Here is a 15,858-nt window from a genome sequence, read left to right as displayed (position 1 = left end):
TTCAAAAAATTTAAAAAGTAGTATTTTTACAATTTCAATAATGTCGTTAACAAGTTCTGTAACTCTATCAACAACTTTAGTATAGCGTTTAACAACAGGTTTTCTTAAAAATTCGAAAACAAATGATATTTTTATAACTTTAACAACTACTTTTTTTGAAAATTTTTACAACTTCAGTATAATGGTCAACAACTTTTGTATCTCTATTAACAACTTTGACATAACAGTTAACAACAAGTTTTTGAGTTTGTTAACGGCATTACTGAAGTTGTAAAAATGTTATTTTTTGAATTTTTCGAAAAATCTGTTGTTAACTGCTATACTGAAATTGTTAATAACATTATAAAAGTTGTTAACTGTTATACTGAAGTTGTAAACATTTTCAAAAAAATTATTTCCACCCACCGGAACTTGTTGAATTTTCCAGAAAACCTGTTTTTAACTGCTATACTGAAGTTGTTAATAGCATTACAAAAGTTGTTAACCGTTATACCGAAGTTGTAAAAATTTTCAAGAAAATTGTTTCTGACCTCCGGAGCTCCAGCATCCAATTATTGAATTTTCCCAAAAACCTATTGTTAACCGCTATACTGAAGTTGTTAGTAGCATTACAAAAGTTGTTAACTGTTATACTGAAGTGTTCAAATTTTCAAAAAAATTATTTCCAACTGCCGGAGCTTGTTGAATTTTCCAGAAAACCTGTTGTTAATTGTTATACTGAAATTATTAATAGCGTCATAAAAATTGTTAACCGTTATACTGAACTGTAAAAAATTTTTAAAAAAATTTCTAACTGACGGAGCTCCGGTGACCAATTATCGGCCGGTCACCGGAGCTTCGGTGACTGCCGTTGCTGGAGCTCCGGTGACTGGCCGACCAATGGGGCTGTAATACTTTAAAAACAATATTTAAAAGGAAGGGCAATTTGGTCTTTTCATTTGACATGATAATGCCAATTTGGTCTCATGTGACCAAAATGGCATTTTGCAAATTCAGCGCATGTTCTGGTCATTCTGAAGTTAAGTTAGCAGTTTTCTGTCTTTTTCCCTATTTTAAATCTTAATTTTAATTAATTTTATTCAAAAAAAGTCATAATTATAAGTTAAAATTTGAAATAAGACTATATATAAATATAAAATTAAAATTAAATTAAGACACGTAAATAGGTTAGGCTAAACCTAATAGGCTTAATAAGTTTCTTAAGAAAAATTAGGCCTTACCTATTAAGCTAAACAAGTTTTCAAAAAGATCTGTGCCTATTTCTATTTTGAAACAGATTAAGCCAAGTCAGGCCAAATGTAGGCCAGGTCATAAGCGCTGACAGATTGCTAGCCTATTTTCACTCCTGGTGGCTTGCCACAAGGACAATGATAGCATGCAAGAAAGAGGGCATTTTCTTTGTTTTTCTTCCAAAACTGCTTTTGGCCATTTTGGTCATGACACTTTTTGTTTTGCTTTGTTTTTTTTTTTGGTTCAATAAAGAACCTTGATCCTACAAAAATCAGCTTTTTGAAAAAAAGATTAAGGGTGAGACACGAAAATACCTCAAAATTTGTAAATCTCAGTTCATGATTTCAAAATGGTTTAATCACTATGAAAAACGAAAGAAGTAAAATGATAACAACACTTTTAATGAGTAACAATTTAAACTTACTAAATGACAATAGCAACTAACTGGCTACAATTGATTCTACAAAAATTTCTTGATCGATGTCAATAACACTTTTAACAAATCAGGACTTTAATTTCTCATATAAAAAAAAATAACTAAAGCAATAACAACTACCAAATAGAGGTTGAATCTAACAAAAAGTGTTAATTTCTTATAACGTAGCGAACAAAGGTTTGAAACCCTTTAGGAGAGATGTCGACTCAGTCACCAAAAAAAAAATAATAATAATAACAACAACTAATTTCAATGAGAGTGATTTGGTTATTTCACCCAAAAAAATTTTTTTTATTATAATTCCAAAATTTTCCTTCAAGTCATTTTAAAGAACCATTTTAAGATTCCTATATTTCGATGGTCGTCCTATGTCTTTCTCTCAAAATTGGTCTCTAAACTGAAATCCTCCCTCTTCTTCTTAATCCCTAAACAATGTGATGCATGCCCTACCCATCATCAACAATATATCTTTACATATGTAGATCACTATCTATGCTAATCAATTACAATATAAATCTAATCCATAATTAGCCCTAACTTTTTTATGTTGTTATCTGATTATGTCAAATTCAAGCACTGTTGGGCATATTTAACCCTATTTATTAATCATCACAATTCAACTCACCTAAAACTTTGAGCAATGTTTAGGGAGGAAAAAAGAACTCTGGGCAGTGCACCAAATCATATATACTTAGAAAATTATTGATAAAATTTATTTCATCTTTTTAACTACTTTTTTTTAAATTTTACTTATATATAAAATAAACTTGAATGGTACATAGTACTAAATAATAATTCAAGATTTATATTATTATTCATATTTATAAGGAGAAATTGCAAAAAAAGACCTTGGAATTGCAAAAACGCAGATAGGGATCCTTGATAACTTCACTTTGGGTTTTGACAACTCCAGGGCATATTATTCTTGTCAAAACTTAAAATGAAGTTGTCAAAAGTCCCTATCTGTATTTTGTAATTCTAAGGTCTCTTTTTACAATTTTTCCTATTTATAAATTAGAAAGAATAAAGATGAGGATCCATTATGATTTCAGGTGAACGAAGAATATCTGAAATGAGATCGTGCAAGTGATGTACCTTCCCTTTACAGGGTTTGACACGTGTCTCCTATTAATGCCTTTTAAGGCTGTTCCACTAAAAACATTCCCTCTCTCTTCTCTCTCTCCTCGCCTCACCCAACTGCTATAAAATAGTGCCCTTCTCTGCTTCCCTGATCAATTCCTTCTATTTTGCTCACCACAGCACTGAGCTTGCTGTTATCAATGGAGTCTCTCAAGAATCAGATGCTTCCTGTCTCTCATAAACCCTCTCGTATGACCACCAGAGGACTCTACGCTGCTCTCTCTTACATGGCCTCTGCCGGTTGGTTTCTTCTCTTCCTCCTCCTCCGCCACCACGACCACCACCATCTTCTTTTTCACCTTTTTCGTCGCCGTCGTTTTGCTCTTCCTTGGCTTTTTCTTTTTGTTTCGAGTTATCTCTTGTCATTGTCTTATCATTTACGCTGTGAGCTTGAGCTTGTGCTGTTTGTTGGGTTAATTGTGTGCTTTGGTTTAATACTCCTTCCTGTTTGTTTCCTTCTTGAAATTGGTTTATAATGTGGGTATTTGATTTTTCGCGCGGCGGGAAATGAATACGATTGGGGAATTCGAATTCAAGATATTTCTGCTTTGGTTTCAGTACTGATGATAAATTGAGAATTATTATTAATTATGCGTGTGATTTGTTCTACTCTAAAGAAACTGAAAAGGGAAGAGAATTGTCTGCGAGGAGGTAGCTTTAGTTTATTCAGAGAAAACCCATTAATTTCGACTGTGATAGGCTTGCTTGTTATGTTCAATGTTTTCTTAATGCATGGGTTTGCACAGAGTAGTGTGAAGTTTTAAGTTACTTTAAAATCAAAATATAATGTGAAAACATTGAGAATTTCGATAAATGAGTAGCTTTAAGGAGGCCACTTTTGCCACTTATGATTACAATAAACAGTGTCCAGGTTGTCTGCTTTAATCGTCTGAGTACCAAAGTCAGTATCCCACCCGTATAGTTATAGGTGGTCCACTAACTGCAAGTGTCGACTTCACGAATTCAAAACATGGGCACCATCAACTATACTGAAAAGTGGTTCAATTGGAGAGTTCTCAATCAGAACCTACCTCAATTATGATTTTCATGGTTGTCGTCTTCTTGAGGTTATATCTAAGGGATACCTACAATTCTGCTTTGCCTCATGGTTGAATCCTGACCCTATAGGATTTTATATCACATTCTCTGCTGTATATAGCTTGGACCACTAAATAGTGGTTCCCATTCGATCATAAAGTCAACAAAGTAAAAAAAGAAATGAAGAAGGACGTGCTTGTAATTCCCTTTTCAAGCATGCAATAAACATGTAAAGAACAAGGGGTGATTTAAATTATATGGCAGCCGAGATTCTTAAAAATCATCATAGTCAGGACATATCTGTTTCTTGTTCTATACTCTATATATTCAATTTCCATTCACCATGGTCAGGATACATGTTGCCGTATTCTTGAGATTGAAACTACAAGTAACCCTAACAAGTTCATTTTCCATGATAAGACTATAAGATCTTAAATTATTGGATTAAATGCCAGGTTTTAATGAGGAAAAGTTACTTGCCTTTTCTGGTCACTTACTTCCATTAAACTCTGCACTGATGGTCTTCACTCCACAGTGTTGTATCTTTCTTTCTGGGGTCATTGGCTATTTTATATGATGCAATACTCGAAAACTATTTGTCATTATTTTTTTTAATTTTGCTCTGTGTGAATTTTTTGTCTATAGTTTAAAATATTTCAATGGATGAGTAAGCATTGTAGACACATGCTCATTACATCTATTCTCATGATGAAATCTGTTGATTATGCAGTTCTGTTGGTCATGTTCAACAAAGCGGCCCTCTCTTCTTACAGTTTTCCAAGTGCCACTGTCATCACGCTTTTGCAGGTACATTTTTCGAAGATGGTTTGGGGTTCAATTTTGTTCGATTGCTTCTCTAATTGCCATTCCGTAGCTCTTAACTTATCATTTTGGATTTTATTGTGATTAAATTCTATCCATCTGCTAGTATCATTCTCTCTGCCTTCCTTCTTGTCTCTGACTATTATAATTATTTATTGTCAATGATTCATTTTCCTCTCATTGACACTGAATTTGTGTCTTGTGTTTGCTTCAGTTGGTTTGCTCATGTTTGATTCTCTATGTGATGAGATACTGGAAGTTAATTTCTTTCACAGAAAGTGAGCTACAGAGCAGTTCTAACAACCCAGCAACTATTGTGTCCTTAAAGACATTAGCTCAAACACTTCCTCTTGGGCTGACATATTTGCTATACATGGTTAGCATTTATAACGTTTTCAGATGTTCTTGGATGACAGGAAAAAATAACCAATTTCTCTAACCTTATCTCCCTTTATTTTGAAAGATAGTGACCATGGAATCTGTGCGTGGCATAAATGTTCCAATGTACACCACGCTGAGGCGAACTACTGTGGCCTTTACAATGATTGTGGAGTATTTTCTTACTGGCCAGACACATTCACGTTTTGTTATTTGCAGGTATAGCGAGCACATTCCGTTTCATTTAATATTCGTACATGAACCGATGATGATTATTACAGAATGAGAAGATTGTAATTTGCATGGTCCTTTTGATTTATTTATGCTTCCATTTGTGAAGTTTGAGTTTCTTAATGAACATGCTACAGTATAGGATCACACTACAAATACACACAACCAACCAATGAATAATTCAGAGCTAGAAATTGTTATAAGCAGAGCTTTATATGGCCATAACTTATCATGGAATGAAATTAATTACAATAAGGGTTGTCAATGGTTGGAGTCATGGGTTTATTATTTTAAAAACATTCCACAAGCATGATGGAATCTTCAGAACCTTTTTATGTTGGTTTTTTGAATTATTACACATGAGAAAGCCATAATATCATTACCTACTCATCTTTTATATCTTTATGATAGATTTTTTCTTATTATGCCTCAGTAGGTGGTCTCTAGCAAACATCTGTCAAATTTTAATAATGTAAATTTGCAAATGAAGCTTTTTTGGTATAACCAACTCGCTGCTTGACAAATCCAAATAATTTACCAGTGTAGGGGTAATTATAGCCGGTGCATTCATCGCTGGAGCTCGGGACTTGGCATTTGATGCTTATTCCTATTCAATTGTTTTCCTAGCAAACATATGTACAGCAGTATACCTTTCTTCTATTGCTCGTATTGGTAAGAGGTTCAATTTTTCTGTTTCTCTGGCCCATTAATTGGTTGAATCTAAGTACTAAACTACCATGTATTAACCACTTTTATAGGTAAATCCAGTGGCCTTAATACCTTCGGTCTTATGTGGTGTAATGGTAAGATTAAGTGTCTTCTTTCTTTGATATGATAAGATTATGTCTCTTCAGGTTTGTTGAAACTTTGATTTCATCACTTGTCTCAAGTCGTTATTTTATTTTTAGGCATAATTTGTGGACCAATCTTATTGATCTGGTCATCAATCAGAGGAGATTTAACAAAAACATTGAACTTCCTTATTTTTATGACCATGGATTTCAGGTACTTCTTGTATCTTGCGCCTAAATTTCATGGCTAGTTAGCAGCATTCATTAATTACATATTTGACACTGTCATTATGAGCATTTATTAACAATATCTATAAGTTTTTAGGTAGCATACAAATTTGGCTGGAAATGTGTGGTGCATCCTTCTATGTAGTTTTCTGCTAACCTTTCATTGATAGTTGACCCTTTTATCCCTGAACAAATACACATATCATATTTGACCATTTCAGTAATGCAGAAGTGAAGCAGACTACGTAGAATTCTTTTCTAATTCTGAATAAGTGAATATAAGAGCTTTCTTATGGATGGAACTTTCTTTATTTCATGATCATTCCATCTAAAACCCCTCTAATAACTTTTCTCATAAAATCACCTCATGAGATTGAGAAAAAACTATCTGCTTTATATATGATATTCAGAAGCTTATCTTATACCATAATGTGTTTTCTGATATTTGGTTCTTACATGTTGAGATCAGCAAATATATGTCTGTGAAAGCACTTCCTGTTATTCATATATCCGCTAATTGATAGTTATGAGAAAGAGTTTAATTTGTTTTTTTTTTTTTTAATTTGGATTTTTTTTCTTTCTTTTGCAGGCTGTGATGCTTCTTTCTTGTTTATTGGCTTTCTTAATAAACTACTTTGTATTTTTAAATACAACTCTCAATTCAGCACTTACTCAGACAATTTGTGGCAATTTGAAGGTCAGTATAATGCCTTTCTCTTTTTTATCCGCCAAGTTTATAATCTATATAAATATAACATAAAAACTTTAACAAACCACGCTCTTTTTAAGCTATAAGTGGTACGACTCATTTTTCAAACCTATAGAATCACCATATCCTCACTAGTTTCTTTAGATATTTTGAGTTGTGATAGTTTCTTTGGCATTTTATCTGGTTCTCTATCTGTGTACCCTTTTGTCTCTAGTTCTGCTGTTTGCAATCAATTTTATAGATGTAGAGAATCCGGATTGCTATAATATTGATATACAAACCATTATAGTTCATGACATGTAGCATCAATTTTGTTCTCTATTGTTTAGCTGGCCTCAGCACTTGGTATCAATAAGCTTTGGCCTCTCTTAATTTTACTTGAAGATTGAAAGGCTCTTGTTTAAAATCAAGCCAAAGCTGAATTAATTCCCCAATATTTTTTTTAAAAAAAAAACCTCTTGTGAATAAGTACTTCTAATCTAATATTGGATCGAAATTACTAGCCTTTAGTTTGTAATCTAAATTCTCTGAATGCATAAATGTGAATACATGAGATAACCCCCCCCCCCAAAAAAAAACACACGCACACACAGATGGAAGATGATAGATTCGTGTGTATGAAGTATACTACATGCAACACCTTAACTCATTTTGTTTATCAAATTTATAATTTTTTTCCAACCTCTCTTCATAGATTCTCATGTTAAAGGATTTTTTCACGAGGGGAATAATTTTCAGTATAAATAACCAGCACATAATTTATGTATTTTTTTTTTCAATTTATGGGCACAATTTTACATTAGCGTAAAAGGGATGGTGGGTTTCCTTGTATATATAACTGTTTCCTGATTATAATTTTTAGGATCTTTTTACAATTGGGTTTGGCTGGCTCATATTTGGAGGACTTCCATTTGATTTGGTAAACATGAGAATTATTTGATATTGCTTCTTTTTAATTATTATCGTTTATTTATTATTAATACCATCATTATCGTTTATTTATTAATTTTTTCCCTTGTGTTTTTGCAGTTAAATGTTGTTGGCCAATCACTTGGATTCCTTGGATCCATTTTGTACGCCTGTTGTAAACTCAGAGGAATATGAAGACAACGTTCCAGGCTGCTGCCTCTGTTACACACAGAATATTAAAAGAATTAAGGAAGAAAATAAAATATTGTTCATTGAGCTGATAAAATAAATGGCAGATATTATATTATGAAGCGGCAAAAGAAATAAAATAAATGGCGTTTAATTGTGAGAAAAAATTATTTGGCATGTTCGAAGTTTACTTATTTTATATATTTAAAATGTTATTTTTTTGGCCAGCATATTTAAAATGTTATTAAAGATATTCCAACTTGTAAGATTTTTATTTTTAAAAAAAGTTTCACTACGCAAATAAGTTATCCTATCTCAACAAATCATAAATAATTAATCATGAATGAAATTATTTCTTTGCACAATCTCGTAAATTAACACTTCAATAATTATTTTTCTTGAGTTTCGAAGCTGAAACCTTCGCAAACCTTAATTTCGACTGGCAGGACGAAATGAAATTAAAAATAAATAAATAAAAATAGTCTGTCGATACAAATATATTTATATAAAATTATTTTCAAATAATAATAAAATTTAAAATATATATTAAAGAAACTAAAATGGCATGTATTTTTCAGAGTAAAATACTTTAGCCTTCTTTGCATTTTGTCCTAATTACACGGATATCCTCTATATCTTGAAAACATACACTTAAGTCTAAACTGTTAACTTCATTAAGAATATTCTAAAAAGATTCTTTTAAGTTAAAATTATACGAAAGTACTTTTACTTACTAACTTATCCTTCATAATGCTAAATCCCCAAATTTTAGCTAAAACTATTTTGAAGAATTTAAGATTTTATTCTTTTACCTTAATTTTATTTTTACAAATACTTATTTTTTTAATGTTTTATTAGGATAGAAAATTAAGTAACTTAGTTAATGTAACCACAAAAAAATTGAATAAAAAATTGATTAATTCTTTAAATAAATATACAATTGATCAAATGAGCTATAAATTTTTGCAACAAATTCTTGTTTAAAAAAGTTTTATATAATGTTCCAAACTAAACTGTTAACTTCATTAAGAATATTCTAAAAAGATTCTTTTTAAGTTAAAAATTTATACGAAAGTACTTTTTACTTACTAACTTATCCTTCATAATGCTAAATCCCCAAATTTTAGCTAAAACTATTTTGAAGAATTTAAGATTTTTATTCTTTTACCTTAATTTTATTTTTACAAATACTTATTTTTTTAATGTTTTTATTAGGATAGAAAATTAAGTAACTTAGTTAATGTAACCACAAAAAAATTGAATAAAAAATTGATTAATTCTTTAAATAAATATACAATTGATCAAATGAGCTATAAATTTTTGCAACAAAATTCTTGTTTAAAAAATGTTTTATATAATGTTCCAAACTCACATAATTTATATTATATGATAAAAAAATATGCATTTGAAATATTTTCTAGCTATATAAAAGAAACCTAATTAAATAAGTCTCAATATGGCATGAAGAATTAAAATTGTATAATTTTATAATACAATTAAAATTAATAAATTTTATAACATATTAAAAAGTTTGAAAATGCATGTATTGTAATTATTTTTCTGGCATCAAAACTTTTTTTTTTTTATAGATATAAATGTTTATGTTAGGAAGGGATACTTTGATCAAAATAAAAATTTAAAAGTTAAATTTAATGGTCAATTAATGGTTGAATAGATAGAAATGAAATCTCAAACATATAAGAGAGGTTTGTGTAATATAAATTTTAATTTTAGAAGTTTATGTACATTTTCAAAATAGAAGAGAGGTTTTTGTAATGGGAAAAAGACAAAAAAATGACAAATTAACTTGAGAATGACCAGAACATCTGCTGAATTTGTAAAATGCCATTTTGGTCACATGAGACCAAATTGGCATTATCATATCAAATAAAAAAACTAAATTGCTCTTTATTTTATTTATTATTTTTAAAATACCAAAGTCTCTACTGGCCAGATGGTCACCGAAGCTCCGGCTTGTAGCAGTCACCAGAGCTCCGGCGACTAGCCAATAATTGGTCACCTGAACTCCGGCAGTTAGAAACAATTTTTTTTGAAAATTTTTACAATTTCAATATAATGGTTAACTACTTTTGTAATGCTATTAACAACTTCAGTATAACAATTAACAACAGGTTTTTGAAAAATTCAACAAGCTCTACCAACCGGAAACAATTTTTTAAAATTTTTACAACTTTAGTATAGCTATTAACAACAGGTTTTTTGGAAAATTCAACGAGCTCCGCCAGCTGAAAACAAATTTTTTGAAAATTTTTGCAACTTTAGTATAACAATTAATAACTTTTATAACGCTATTAACAATTTCAGTATATCAGTTACCAACAGGTTTTTCAGAAAATTCAAAAATTGGTCGACAGTGGTTGGAAACATTTTTTTTTTGAAAAATTTTACAACTTTAGTATAATAGTTAATAACTTTATAACGCTATTAACAATTTCAGTATATCAGTTAACAACATATTTTTGAGTTTGTTAACGGTATTACTGAAGTTGAAAAAATGTTACTTTTTGAATTTTCTGAAAAATCTGTTATTAACTACTATATCGAAGTTGTTAATAGAGTTACAAAAGTTGTTAACCGTTATACTGAAGTTGTAAAAATTTTTTTCAAAAAACAGTTGTTATTAAAGTTATAAAAAAAGTGCCATTTTTTTGAATTTTTAAAAAAACCTATTGTTAAATGCTATATCAAAGTTGTTAATAGAGTTACAGAACTTGTTAACGACATTACTGAAGTTGTAAAAATATTACTTTTTGAATTTTTTGGAAAACTTGTTGTTAGCTGCTATACTGAAGTTGTTGATAACATTACAAAAGTTGTTAACCGTTATACTAAAGTTGTAAAAGTTTTCAAAACAATTGTTTCTTTTTAAATTTCCTGAAAAACCTGTTGTTAACTACTGTACTGAAATTGTTAATAGCGTTACAAAAGTTGTTAACCGTTATATTGAAATTGTAAAAATTTTCAAAAAAATTGTTTCTGGCGCCAGAGCTCCAACGACTAATTGTTGAATTTCTTGAAAAAATGTTGTTAACCGCTATACTGAAATTGTTAATAGTGTTACAAAAGTTGTTAAACGTTATACTAAAGTTGTAAAAAAATTTAAAAAAATTGTTTCTGGCCGCCGGAGCTTGTTGAATTTTTCAGAAAACCTGTTGTTAATTGTTATACTGAAGTTGTTAATAGCATTACAAAAGTAGTTAACCATTATACTGAAGTTATAAAAATTTTCAAAAAATTTGTTTATGACCGCCGGAGCTCGAGTGACCAATTATCGACCGATCGCTGGAGCTCCGATGACTGCCACCGCCAGAGCTCCGGCGATCGGCCGGTCAGTGGGGGCTTTGGTATTTTAAAAACAATAAATAAAATGAAAGGCAATTTGGTTTTTTCATTTGACATGATAATGCCAATTTGGTCTCATGTGACCAAAATGGCATTTTGCAAATTCAGCGGACGTTCTGGTCATTCCCAAGTTAATTTGTCATTTTTTTGTCTTTTTCCCTTTTTAATTTAGGTTAAATAGAGAGCTGCAAATATATTTTATTCTATTTTTAATGACTTGTGAATCGTGAGACTCCTAATGTGACCGGACGTGTTATATTAAACTTAATACCCTTGAGATTTTTTTAAATGACCAACGGTATGAGAATAAATAAATAGAATACAAAAAATATTTTTAAAAGATGTGTCCTGTTTAGGTTCCAATAATTCTTGAATTTAATAAGATAATATTGAAAATTAGATACTGTATAAAAATACGAAAAAATAGTGAGGAGTAAAGAAATTAAATTTGCATAAAAGATAACTTTTCCAATAACAGGACAATAGGTGAACGCAAATCAATTGTTGTGTGAAATAGCACTAATCTTATGCAAAGCAATGAACCCCACCAAACAAAATGATAATGAAAAACTGGTCATTCTTCACTTCCTATTTTATTAACCACTTTTATAGGCAAATCCAGCAGCCTTAATACCTTCGGTCTTATGTGGCGTAATGGTAAGATTAAGTGTCTTCTTTCTTTAATACGATAAGATTATGTCTCTTAGGTTTTGTTGAAACTTCGATTTCATCGCTTGTCTTAAGTCGTTATTTTATTTTTAGGCATAATTTGTGGACCAATCTTATTGATCTGGTCATCAATCAGAGGAGATTTAACAAAAACATTGAACTTCCTTATTTGTATGACCATGGATTTTAGGTACTTCTTGTATCTTGCGCCTAAATGTTATGGCTAGTTAGCAGCATTCATTAATTACATGTTTGAAACTGTCATTATGAGCATTTGTTAACAATATCTATAAGTTTTTAGGTAATCATACAAATTTGGAAAACTATGGTGCATCCTTCTGTATGCAGTTTTCTGCTAAGAATAACAGAACATAGGATTCTTGTCTTATTCCGAATAAGTGAATAAAAGAACTTTACTATGGATGGCACTTTATTTAAGTTTTCATGATCATTCCATCTAATACCACTCTAATAACTTTTCTCATAAAATCATCTCATGAGACTGAGAAAGAACTATCTGCTTTATATGACATCCAGAAGTTTATCTTATACCATAATGTGTTTTCTGATATTTTTTTTTTGAGTAGAGTTGTGTTTTCTGATATTTAGTTTTTACATGTTGAGATCAGCAAATATATGTCTGTGCAGGCACTTCCTGTTATTTATGTATGTGCTAATTGATAGTTATGAGAAAGAGTTTAATTTGTATTCTTTTTTAATTGGGACCCCCCCCTTTTTCTGCAGGCTGTGATGCTTCTTCTTGTTTATTGGCTTTCTTAATAAACTACTTTGTATTTTTAAACACAATTCTCAATTCAGCACTTACTCAGACAATTTGTGGCAATTTGAAGCTCAGTATAATGCCTTACTCTATTTTATCCATCAAGTTTATAATCTATATAAATATAATAACAAAACTTTAACAAACCACGTTCTTTTTAAGTATATATGCATACTATGACTTATTTTTCAAATTCTGTATAATCATTAGATCCTCACTAGTTTCTTTAAATATTTTTGAGTTGTGATAGTTTCTTTAGTATTTTATTTGGTTATCTACCTATTTACCCTTTTTGTCTATAGTTCTCTTTTTTGCACTCGATCTTATAAATAATGTAGAGAATCCGGATTGCTATATATTGATGTACAAACCATTAGTTTATGACATGCAGCATCAAGTTTGTTCTCTATTGTTTAGGTGGCCTCGGCAATTTTGGTATCGATAAACTTTGGCCCCACTTACTAAATTTTATTTGAAGATTGAAAGACTCTTGTTCAAAATCAAGCCAAAGCTGAATTAAATCCCCAGTATTTAAAAAAAGAAAACGCTTGTGAATAAGTACTTCTAATCTTATATTCGATATGTAATCTGAATTCTCTAATGGCCTGTTTGGTTCACTGAATAATAGGGAATGTGATGTAATGTAATAGGTAAGAATGAAATGTAATGTAATAGTGTGATTACAATAAATTTGTTTGGTACAATATTAGGAATGGGGTAGTAAAATATTTTTTTGATATTTACTTAATTACAGATAAAATTAAAAAGACAAAAACATCCTTGTCTATCAAAAAAGGAGGAAAACCTCCCTCCGGCATCCTGTACTTCTTCCTAATCGCAATGGAAATCTATCATCCCTAACCAGTTTCACTCACGATTCTTTTCGACCCCTTTTGGTTACTAGTTCATACAGCATTTGAAACCCACCAACCATAGTTCCTCAACGTATACCACTCTCGGTTTTCTTTGTTGAAAACTTTGGATTGATTTGCAATAAAATCCCTTTTTCACTTAATAAAAGAAGAAGGAGTGTGGGTGTGTCTAAAGGTTGGGGCTGGAGGAAAAAGACGATCAGTGGGTGGATAATGAGGTTAGGGATGGAGTTTGATGGCAGTGGTGCTCCAGTAGTGTTTTACTTTTTTAAGGGTAATAATGTATTTTTATCATTATATAATCGTGATTCATAAAGTCTGTCTATGTAATTTGGATGCAGGCTTTTAAGGGAATCAGGATACTAACATGTGATCTTGTTTACATTATAAAGCCTAACCAAAAAATTAAATTAGATTTTTACATCAAGATTACATGTAATCCTCATTCCTGTAATCCAACCAAACAGGCCATAAATGTATAAATGTGGATACACATGGGATCCCAAGGAGAGAGATGGAAGATGATAGATGTGTCGTGTGTGTATGAAGTATGCTCCATATATAATTTATATTGGCTCCTACCATATATAAGTTTGGATTAACACTACATGTAAGACCTTAGTTTATTTTGTTTACTAAATTTATATTTTTTTAACCTCTTTTTGTTGATCCACATATTAAAGGATTTTTCCATCAAGGGAGTAGTTTTCAGTATAAATATGATTAAAAGAAATACTTCAAGAAAACTAACACATAATTTTTACAAGTAATTAACTAACCTAACTAATTTTTTTAATTTCTATAAATGAGTTATTTAACTCTTACATTTAGGATTGAAGTGAGTGGTTTTTATGTATTTTTTTTTCAATTTATGAGCACAATTTTACATTAGCATAAAAGGGATGGTTGATTACACACAAACACACACACACACATTGTTTTCATGATTATGTGATTTAATTTAACTGTTTCCTGATTATAGTTTTTAGGATCTTTTTACAATTGGGTTTGGCTGGTATTTGGACGACTTCCATTTGATTTGGTAAACGTGAGAATCATTTTTAATAATTATCGTTTACTTATTTTTTATACCATCATTATCGTTTATTTATTAATTTTTTCTTTGTTTTCTTTTTTCAGTTAAATGTTGTTGGCCAGTCACTTGGATTCCTTGGGTCCATTTTGTATGCCTGCTGTAAGCTCAAAGGAATATGAAGAAAAACTTTTAGGTTGCCTCTGTTACACGCAGAATATTAAAAGAATTAAGGAAGAAAATAAAATATTGTTCATTATTGAGTTGATAAATAAATGGCAGTTATTATATTATGAAGCGGCAAAACAGATAAAATAAATTGCATTTAATTGTGAGCAAAAATTATTTGGCATATTCGAAGTTTATTTATTTTATATTTTTAAAATGTTATTAAAGTTCGTCCAACTTGTAAGATTTTTATTTTCAAAAAAAAGTTTCACCACGAAAATAAGTTATCTTATCTCAACAAATCATAAATAATTAATGATGAAATGAAACTATTTTCTTTCCACAATCTCGTAAATTAACACTTCAATAATTATTTAAGTTTCAAAGCTGAAACCGTCGCAAACCTTAATTTCGACCGGCAGGATGAAATGAAAAAATAAATAAAAATAGTTTTTGAGGACAAATATATTGATATAAAAAATGTTTTCAAATAATAATAACATAAATGTAATAGATATAACTGTTTTAGAAAATATATAAAAGAAACTAAAACGGCATGTATTTTTTAATGACTTGTGAATAGTGAGACTCCCTAATGTGACCGGGTGTGTTATATTAAACTTAATACCCTCAAGATTTTTTTAAATATATGATCAACGGTATGAGAATAAAATAAATAGAATACAAAAAGTATTTTTAAAAGATGTATGACGTAGGTTCCAATGATACTTGAATATAATAAGATAATATTGAAGATTAAATATTGTATAAAAATAGAAAAAAAATAGTGAGGAGTAAAGAAATTAATTGTTGTGTGAAATAACAGGAAAAGAGGTGAACGCAAATCAACTGTCGTGTGAGATGGCGCTAA

General features: G+C 30.2%; 1 pseudogene; it reads left to right on the top strand.

The window, feature by feature from the left end:
• The first annotated feature begins 2,930 nt into the window (after positions 1–2,930).
• On the top strand, positions 2,931–8,107 carry LOC114737599 (UDP-N-acetylglucosamine transporter UGNT1-like; annotated as a pseudogene).
• Positions 8,108–15,858: the final 7,751 nt, after the last annotated feature.

Source organism: Neltuma alba, unplaced genomic scaffold (genome assembly GCF_004799145.2).
Source record: "Neltuma alba isolate B1F8T4 unplaced genomic scaffold, ASM479914v2 tig00013469_pilon, whole genome shotgun sequence".
Lineage (NCBI taxonomy): Eukaryota > Viridiplantae > Streptophyta > Magnoliopsida > Fabales > Fabaceae > Neltuma > Neltuma alba.
The sequence above is the reverse complement of the archived record's forward strand: the minus strand, read 5'-3'. Positions and strand labels throughout refer to the sequence as shown.